Source organism: Bos taurus, chromosome 16, assembly GCF_002263795.3.
Source record: "Bos taurus isolate L1 Dominette 01449 registration number 42190680 breed Hereford chromosome 16, ARS-UCD2.0, whole genome shotgun sequence".
Lineage (NCBI taxonomy): Eukaryota > Metazoa > Chordata > Mammalia > Artiodactyla > Bovidae > Bos > Bos taurus.
The window spans coordinates 17,666,527-17,676,522 of NC_037343.1; the positions used below are offsets into that span (position 1 = coordinate 17,666,527).

Genomic DNA, 9,996 nt, shown 5'->3' on the forward strand with positions numbered 1-9,996 from the left:
GGGAATCCTCTTACACACTGAGGAAACCAAAACTGGAAGAGATACGTGTACTCCAATGTTCATTGCAGCACTGTTTACAATAGCTAGGACATGGAAGCAACCTGGATGTCCATTAGCATATGAATGGATAAGGAGGTTGTGGTACATGTACACAATGGACTATTGCTCAGCTATAGGAAAGAACACATTTGAGTCACTTCTAATGAGGTGGATGAAACTGGAGCCTGTAATACAGAGTGAAGTAAGTCAGAAAGAGAAATGCCAATACAGTACATTAATGCGTATATATGGAATTTAGAAAGACAGTAATGACTACCCTATATGCAAGACAGCAAAAGAGGCACAGGTGTAAAGAACAGACTTTTGGACTCTGTTGGAGAAGGCGAGAGTGGGATGATTTGAGAGAATAGCACTGAAACATGTATATTACCATATGTAAAATGGATGACCAGTCCAAGTTCGATGCACAAAGCAGGGCACTCAAAGCCAGTGTTCTAGGACAACCCAGAGGGATGGGGTTGTGAGGGAGTCGGAAGGGGGTGCTCAGGACAGGGAGACACATGAACATCCTTGGTTGATTCATGCCAATGTATGACAAAAACCACCACAATATTGTAATTAGCCTCCAATTAAAATAAATTAATAATAGAAAATAGTTATTCTTAGCTGTAGATCCAGATTTTTATCCAAATATCAATGGGATATTTTTTACTGTGTGTTGATTTTTTTGAACAGCTGTTATCATTACTACTCGAGACTCCAGATACATTGTGTTTATAAGTCTGCATTCATAGCATAGAAATCAGTGGACTGCAAAAATCACAATTTTGCTTTTGTTGAGATAAATATGATTTCTCATTGGTATGAGTGATGTGGCCTTGAGAAAATTACAGGTGTATTGTGCTTATAGAAGATTTGAAATGAGTAAAAATCATCAATTATAAGCATCAGTGCAGTAAATTAGTTTATACACTTAACTAGTTTTAAACAAAGAACTTTTGCTCATCATATTTCTAGCAAAGATTGAAGGGTAAAAGCTGTTATCTATATCAGAGACAACAGATTCCTACTAACAGATATAAAACAAAAGTATTTACTTGGATTGGCATGCATTTACTACTTAATTTGTTACAATATAATTTTTAAGATTTATAAATCTTTTTATGTGTGAAAGTTTTATCTTGTTAAAATATTTATATGTATAAACTAGAAATATAAAGTAAATTTTATATATAAAATATAATGAATATAAAATATTTAAATATATTTTGATAAATATAAAATATGTAAAACATAAAATTATTTATGAATTGTTCTGATTGTATATTTTAGAATGTTAAAAATTACATTGACAAAATAACTTTTGTGTAATTTCATGTATGGTGTCCATAGCTTATCTGTGTAACATTCAGACCATTTATAGTTATTAATCAACCAGCCATGTTTCTTTAAAAAGCTTATTTTATAACTGAATAGACTCTCTTATAATATAGTGAACTTGCCATTATTTAAATGCAAATTGGTGCACCGTTTTTAAACTCTATGTGTAGGCATCACTAAATTTCTATTGACTCATAATTAAGCATGTGCTCTAAGTGTTTGAACTCCTTCTCCTCAAGAAAATAACCAACTTGCTGCACTTATTTGAACACTGAGAAATGGCTTCCTAATTTGGGTCTGATATCAAGACATTCCCAGGTTTATCACAGAACACCTGCATGAAATTTATTTAAACCATTACTACTTAAACCATTTGACAAAAATTCTGATTATGAAATGTATTCACCCTAATATATTTGAGAAACACTTATTAGTAATTATGACCAGCTCTAAAGAGATAAATTGTATTATACGGAAGAATGACAAATGGAAAACACGGCTCAGTTTGTTTAACACATTGGGCCATGATTATCCCTCATAATTTCCTAATTGAGCAAGAGAATTAAGTCATGTAAAAAAGTAAAATATCATTTTAGCAGCCCAAATGAAAAGCATAATCAATAAAAAATTGACAGCCTCATTTAAAAAACAGAAAAAAGAACCTGTTATAGGCCAGAATTCATAGCCAGAAATACCTGTACTGAGCTCATGATCTTTTAGCTACAAGTGGCTGCCTCCCCAGGAGAAACAGAGCACAGACAACCAGTTGTTTTTCAGTCACCAGCCATGTCCAGCTCTTTGTGATCCCATGGACTGCAGCACACCAGGCCTCCCTAGCCCTCACCATCACCTGGAGTTTGCCCAAATTCATGTTCATTGCATCGGCGACGGGGCTTGCATAACTCAATGAAGCTATGAGCCATGCCATGCAGGAGCACCCATGACAGATGAATCATAGCAGAGAGTTCTGACAAAAACTGATACACTGGAGGAAAGAATGCAAACCACCACAGTATACTTTCTGTGAGAACCTCATGAACTGTATAACAGAAACTAGAGTGAGAGTATGTTATAGAGGACTGGAAAGCTGAGTAGATGAGTTTTAAATTGTTGCTGGGGTCATTTAGACACTGTTGAAATGTTGCGATAGAGTAGTTGGTTACTGTATTGCCCTGTTCCTTGAATTATTTATGTAAATGTTTTAGCCAGTCCTGTAGAAGGATATCATTTATCAGTGATAACATAAATGAAAAAGTAGAGTTTTTGTTTATCCAGATGAAAGGAAACATGACAACTGAATATAATGCCCAGTCTCATATGGATCTTATACAGGCAGAAAAAGAAGAAAAAGGAATGTGTTGTAAAGAACATTAGTGGGTTGACTGACAAAATTGGAATGAGGATGGTAGATTAGATAATATTCTAGTGAAGTTAAATTTGCTAAACTTGATAGCTATACAATTATGGTCAGGTCAAGTAAGAAATACCCTTATTCTCAGGAAATACACATTGAAATATTAAAAGGTAAGGTCTGGGATATATGCCACTCACTCCCTAATGCTTAAGAAATAAATATAAAAAGATAAATTTTACGTAAATGTAAAGCTATTGAAGTTAAATGTTAACCATAAATAAATCTATAGAAAATATAATCATGTTTCCTTTTAGCAAGTCCTATTTTTTCAACTTCCTTTTCTGTTATTTTCAAATAAAATGTTTCAAAAAGAAAAAAAAAAATTTAATCTTGTTGAGAAATTACTCTTTCATATGACAGAATAATACAAAGCTATGGGGATTCTCCAGGCAAGAATACTGAAGTGGTTGTCAGGCCCTCCTCCAGGGATTTTAACAACCCAAAGATCAAACCCAAGTCTCCTGCTTTGCAGGTAGATTCGTTACTGTCTGAGCAACCAGAGAAGCACAATAGGAACAATGCAAATTTCCAGATTTTTAAAGTTATTGGAACAAATCAAGACTGTCGCAGAAGAGGAAAAAATGAGAATATGAGGATGAAGAGATCCCCTCACAGTCACCAGATCAGAACTTGGACCCCCACCCCCAGCCCTTCTCTTGAATGAGTCATTAATTTCTAACTCTCTAATAGATTATGAGAACACAAAATTGTTTTGATACTGTCCTCTTAAAAAGAAATATTCCCTTCGGATGCCTTTTATTTATTGCTTTTCCTTGCTGCAAAACTTCTCAATAGACTTATACATACCCATTGTTTCTACTGTGATACATCTGTCTCTATTAACCTACTATCATCCGTGAATTCATCTTTGTCCAGGGTAACTAATCCCCAATATTTACAAAATCTAAGACTTATCCTGAGCCCTCCTTTTACTGACAACAGAACAGCATTCAACCAAGTTGATCAGTTTCTCGTTCATGAAACCTCTTTTCTTTATAGGTTGCATCACCTTTCTCTTCATACGGAAAGAAAACCAGCCAATCTATCCATCCATCTCGCTAGATGATGGTCAGGAATGAAGCAGAGTCAAGTTTACTTACATTTATTAACAGAAGGTCATTGTTGAGTCAGTGGTGGTGTTGGCATTTCTTGGTGGAATGAAGCAGCAGCTCTGCAGCTATCCCTCCAGCTTCCACCCACCACCATCTTTCAGCTTATCTAACTCCTGGGGCCAGTGCTCCACTCCCCAGTCTCCCATTACACTAAGTCCCCAGTGGCCAGTGTACCACCCCATTAGGTGTTGTCCCAATGGTCTATGATAGTACCACTTACACTTGTTCACTCTATCCGAGTCATACTGATTTTTTCCCCCTCAACTGAGGAAATTTTCACCAGCTATTCCTTCTGCCTAGAATGTCTCAGGTCTCTCCATGGCTCCATTATTTCATTCATTATACTCAACATGTTGCTCCAAGGTCAGTCATTTTTGTGATCTATCTATCTAAAATAGACACCCACCCAATCCTCTATCATGATGTTCATTTCCTACATACATACACACATGTATACATACATACACTCACCACGGGCAAATGTATGTGTATTTATTAACCACCCTCTTGATCTTGGACAGGGATCAGCAAACTATAGTACATTGGGCAAACTGCAGCAAAGGCTCTGAGCTGAGATTGGTTTTACATTTTTAAACTTTTTTAAATGGCTGTAAAGGATGGGAGAAGAAAAGGAGGAGGTGGGGAGGAAGAAGAGGAGAAGGACTGGAAGTAGAAATGTGACAGAGCCCTCATGTGGCTCACAAACTTCTCAGATGGCACTGGTGGTAAAGAACCCGCCTATCAGTGCAGGAGACGTAAGAGATGCAGACTCGATTCCTGGGTCAGGAAGATCCCCTGGAGGAGGGCATAGCAACCCACTCCAGTATTCTTGCCTGGAGGATCCCCATGGACAGAGGAGCCTGGTGAGCTGCAGCCCATGGGGTTACAGAGTCCAACACGACTGAAACGACTTAGAATGCATGCATACACAGAGTTTATCTACTGTAACCTTGTCTATACATTCTTTAAAGTCAGTGACCAAGCCAGACCTTCCACACAGGAGTGCTTGACAGTTCCTTATTAAATAAATAGTTCATTCAGTTCTAAAAATATTGAAGACAATTTCATATAGAACTTGAAACACACTGCACATTTAGAAAGTTATATTGCTTATATAACTGAAAAAAGCAAGACATTATGACGTTTCTCAGAATGAGATTAATGGAAAGTCACTGAAATATAGAACACACAGCACGTAAGGAAAATGACCCAGCCACTGCTTTGGTAGCCAAGAAGCACATTTTGTAACTGGTGTCTATTTTTTGTGAAATATCCAAGTAGTTTCATTTCTTGTCTTCGCTTAACTCTCTTTTCTTAACCAAGGGTTTCATCTGCCTTTGTGGTAGTAGTAGGGACAGGTATTTAAAAATAAACCTAGAAAAATGTAAAAATTAACTATAAGTTAAAATTCAGATCCTGAATATAACAATAGCATCCTGTACCAAAAATTGATTCTAGAAATAGAAACTATGAAAAGGAAAAATATATGTCGATTTTTTTAAACGTTGTTTACAATATTATTTTGGGAAATAAAGAGAGATCTGCCCTTTCTAGATTGAGGGACTGTTTTGGTAAATTAGGGAAACAGAAAGGATGAAAGAGAGACAGAGAGAAGGGAGAAAAAGGCTTAAAAGTGCCTACTGAGTCCATATGATGAGGAAGAGGCACATAATAGTTGAGATAAATGTGATGGGATAGAAATGTATCTTTTTGGCAGAGATTCAGATGTTGACATTGCTTATAAATAGTGTGATAGTGGTGGATAGCCAGTACCTGTAGGTAAATCCATGTCTCTGTAGCAATTTCTGGATCCCCATGGCCTGCACATGTGCAAAGATCAAGACAATTCCTGGTATGTGCTGAGAGGCAAGGAGGCACAAGAGCACTGTTAGACCACAGGGTTATCACACTAGACTGATGTCAATTCTGGATCTGTGGCTCTAACAGTGGGCACCCACATGTAGCCCCATACACATAGGTGTCACCAGTCTAACAGGTCAGAGACAAGATGAATTTAGTAACCAGGAGGAGCTTTTGTTTTTTATTGATTTCATGCAAAGATGGGCTCGATAAAAGACAAAAATGGTATGGACCTAACAGAAGCAGAAGATATTAAGAAGAGATGGTACTTCCACAGCTATTGGTCTGCAGCTGTTCTTAAAGGTAGCAGCTGTGGCATTCCACTGTGGGAAAGAAACTGTCACACAACTCAACACCTCTTTCTCAGCACAACAGAAAGTGGGCATGTGTGTGACAAACACAAGGTGTGTAAAAAAAAAGAGAGATGGCAAGAATACACAGAAAAACTGAACAAAAAAGATCTTCACGACCCAGATAATCACGATGGTGTGATCACTGACCTAGAGCCAGACATCCTGGAATGTGAAGTCAAGTGGGCCTTAGAAAGCATCACTACGAACAAAGCTAGTGGAGGTGATACAATTCCAGTTGAGCTATTCCAAATCCGGAAAGATGATGCTGTGAAAGTGCTGCACTCAATATGCCAGCAAATTTGGAAACTCAGCAGTGGCCACAGGACTGGAAAAGGTCAGTTTTCATTCCAATCCCAAAGAAAGGCAATGCCAAAGAATGCTCAAACTACCACACAATTGCACTCATCTCACAGGCTAGTAAAGTAATGCTCAAAATTCTCCAAGCCAGGCTTCAGCAATATGTGAACCGTGAACTTCCTGATGTTCAAACTGGTTTTAGAAAAGGTAGAGGAACCAGAGATCAAATTGCCAACATCCGCTGGATCATGGAAAAAGCAAGAGAGTTCCAGAAAAGCATCTATTTCTACTTTATTGACTATGCCAAAGCCTTTGACTGTGTGGATCACAAGAAACTGTGGAAAATTCTGAAAGAGATGGGAATACCAGACCACCTGATCTGCCTCTTGAGAAACCTATATGCAAGTCAAGAAGCAACAGTTAGAACTGGACATGGAACAACAGACTGGTTCCAAATAGGAAAATTAGTACATCAAGGCTGTATATTGTCACCCTGCTTATTTAACTTATATGCAGAGTACATCATGAGAAACCCTGGACTGGAAGAAACACAAACTGGAATCAAGATTGCTGGGAGAAATATCCATAACCTCAGATATGCAGATGACACCACCCTTATGGCAGAAAGTGAAGAGGAACTCAAAAGCCTCTTGATGAAAGTGAAAGTGGAGAGTGGAAAAGTTGGCTTAAAGTTCAACATTCAGAAAACGAAGATCATGGCATCCCGTCCCATCACTTCATGGGAAATAGATGGGGAAACAGTGGAAACAGTGCCAGACTTTATTTTTCTGGGCTCCAAAATCACTACAGATGGTGACTGCAGCCATGAAATTAAAAGACGCTTACTCCTTGCAAGGAAAGTTATGTCCAACCTAGATAGCATATTCAAGAGCAGAGACATTACTTTACCAACAAAGGTCTGGCTAGTCAAGGCTATGGTTTTTCCTGTGGTCATGTATGGATGTGAGAGTTGGACTGTGAAGAAGGCTGAGCACCAAAGAATTGATGCTTTTGAACTGTGGTTTTGGAGAAGACTCTTGAGAGTCCCTTGGACTGCAAGTAGATCCAACCAGTCCATTCTGAAGGAGATCAGCCCTGGGATTTCTTTGGAAGGAATGATGCTGAAGCTGAAACTCCAGTACTTTGGCCACCTCATGCGAAGAGTTGACTTTGGAAAAGACTCTGATGCTGGGAGGGATTGGGGGCAGGAGGAGAAGGGGATGACAGAGGATGAGATGGCTGGATGGCATCACTGACTGGATGGACATGAGTCTGAGTGAACTCCGGGAGTTGGTGATGGACAGGGAGGCCTGGTGTGCTGCGATTCATGGGGTCACAAAGAGTTGGACATGACTGAGCAACTGATCTGATCTGATCTTATCTGATAGTTGATTTACAATATTGCATTATTGTCAAGAGTACAAAAAAGTGCTCCTTTTCCAGATTCTTTTCCATTATATTACTGTAAGATACTGAATATCGTTCCCTGTGCTCTACAGTAGGGCCTTGTTGTTTACATATTTTATACATAGTAGTGTGTGGCCTTCCCAGGTGGCACTAGTGGCAAAGAACCTGTCCCAGTGCAGGAGACATAAATGACGAGAGTTCAGTCCCTGGGTCAGGAAGATTCCCTGGAGGAAATGCATGACAACCCATGCCAGTATTCTTGCCTGGAGAATCCTATGGACAGAGGAGCCTGGCAGGCTACAGTCATGGGGTCGCAGAGAGTCAGACACAATTGGAGCAACTTAGCACGCACACACAGTAGGGTGTATCTGTTAATAAAGCTCCTAATTTATCTCTCTTGGCATCCCACCCCCCACTGCCCCATTTCCACTTTGGTAACTACAAGTTTGTTTTCTATGTCAGCAAGTCTCTGTTTTGTAAATAATTTCATTTGTATTATGTTTTAGATTTCTCATAGAAGTGATATCACATAATATTTGCTTTTGTCTGTCTGAACTGAGTGAAGAGCCTTTGGACCTCAGTGGATGCCCAATCTATATATGTCCCTTTTGTGAATTAATTTTTTAATGCAATTAAGGCTAGAAACTATATTAAATGAATGTCTGAGTCAGCTCAGGCTGTGATAACAAAATACCATAGATTGAATTGCTTAAACAGCAGTTTTGCGATTTTATTTTTCACAGTTTTGGAGGCTGAGAACTGAGACGCTAGTAGATTTGGTTCTGGGTCAGGATTAAGATCCTCTTTGCCTTGCAGGTAGCCACTGTCACCTAAGCGTGTGTTCACATTCACTCTTATTTGTGCATTCATGGAGATTCATCCCCTCTCCCACTCCTTATAAGGACCTTAAACCTGTTAAAGCTAATTATGAAGACCATGCCCACATGACCACATCTAAATGTAATTACTCCCACATACTTTCACAGTGGGACTTAGGGCTTCTGCATGTGAATTTGGGGGGAACACAAACATTCCGTCCATAATAATGAAAAATAGTTTCAATACTGCTGTGTCAAAGGTTCTAAAGCTGAATTGACCAGAATCAGTTCCTTCTCCCCATCGCTATGTCTCGATAGGGTTTATAAGTTACAGTAAAATATGATTTATAATTTTTAAAAAGCAGCATAAACTAGTAGAAGAGTATACTACAATAAAGAAAACCTGGATTGTAGGGTTCATTAAGCTACTTCATTTTTTGTTAGCTTATTTTTTTAAAATAGTGGTCCTGATACTTACTCTATACCTGGGCAAGGTACAGAGCATTTTTTATTTGAAATCTTCTCTATTTCCTTCAATTAAGTAATCGCACTTATCTTAGAGTTTTTTGAGGTTAAATAACTTCTCTGCTCAAAGATTTCTCAGAATCTAGTAGTTCCTCAGTATTTATTAACCTCACTCAGCACAGTGGGAGGCAAGGCAGAACACTGGAAAGTCTTTTATTCATGTCCAAGCATTGACAGACTTGACATCTCTACTTTCCAATCTCATTGTTACATACACTAAAAAATTCCTAAAATTAATTTCCTAAAATTATTAAAGGGAGAAAACAAAAACCAACCACATTCTGTAATTTGGAGAAAAACCACCATAATATTCAGTATTTTAATATCTAATTTTAGAAAGACATTCTGACATAAAGTTTCTTTGCTGCCTACATGTATTTTAGTTTTCTTGATTAAATATGTAGAATATTCATATAATGGGTAGATATTTACCCTTATGAGAAATTGACTGATTTCCAAATGGATTGCCCAATTTTCAGTCCCACAGTTGCACAGTTAGCCCTCTCCCAATTCCTTTGATATCAGTATTATCTTAATAGTCATTTATAATGACCAAGTCAGGATTTGCACCCATCCAGTTTAGGGGTCTCAAACCTCCAGGCCATAGACTGGTACCTCCTGTCAGATCATCAGTGGCATTAGATTAGAAACAAAGTGCGCAATAAATCTGATGTGCTTAAATCATCCTGAAACCATCCCCTTGCCACCAGACTGTGGACAAAATAGTCTTCCATTAAACCAGTCCCTGGTGCCAAAAAGGTTGGGGACCACTGCCCCCAGTTGAGTCCATAACCACTCCATCACACCAGTTCTCAGCAGGATCATTTTCA

General features: G+C 38.3%; 1 non-coding gene across 1 annotated transcript; it reads left to right on the forward strand.

Annotated features, from left to right (window-relative positions):
* Positions 1 to 6,035: 6,035 nt before the first annotated feature.
* Positions 6,036 to 6,169, forward strand: LOC112441898 (small nucleolar RNA SNORA41). Its single transcript, XR_003029861.1, has one exon. It is a non-coding gene; the product is annotated as a small nucleolar RNA SNORA41 (small nucleolar RNA).
* Positions 6,170 to 9,996: the final 3,827 nt, after the last annotated feature.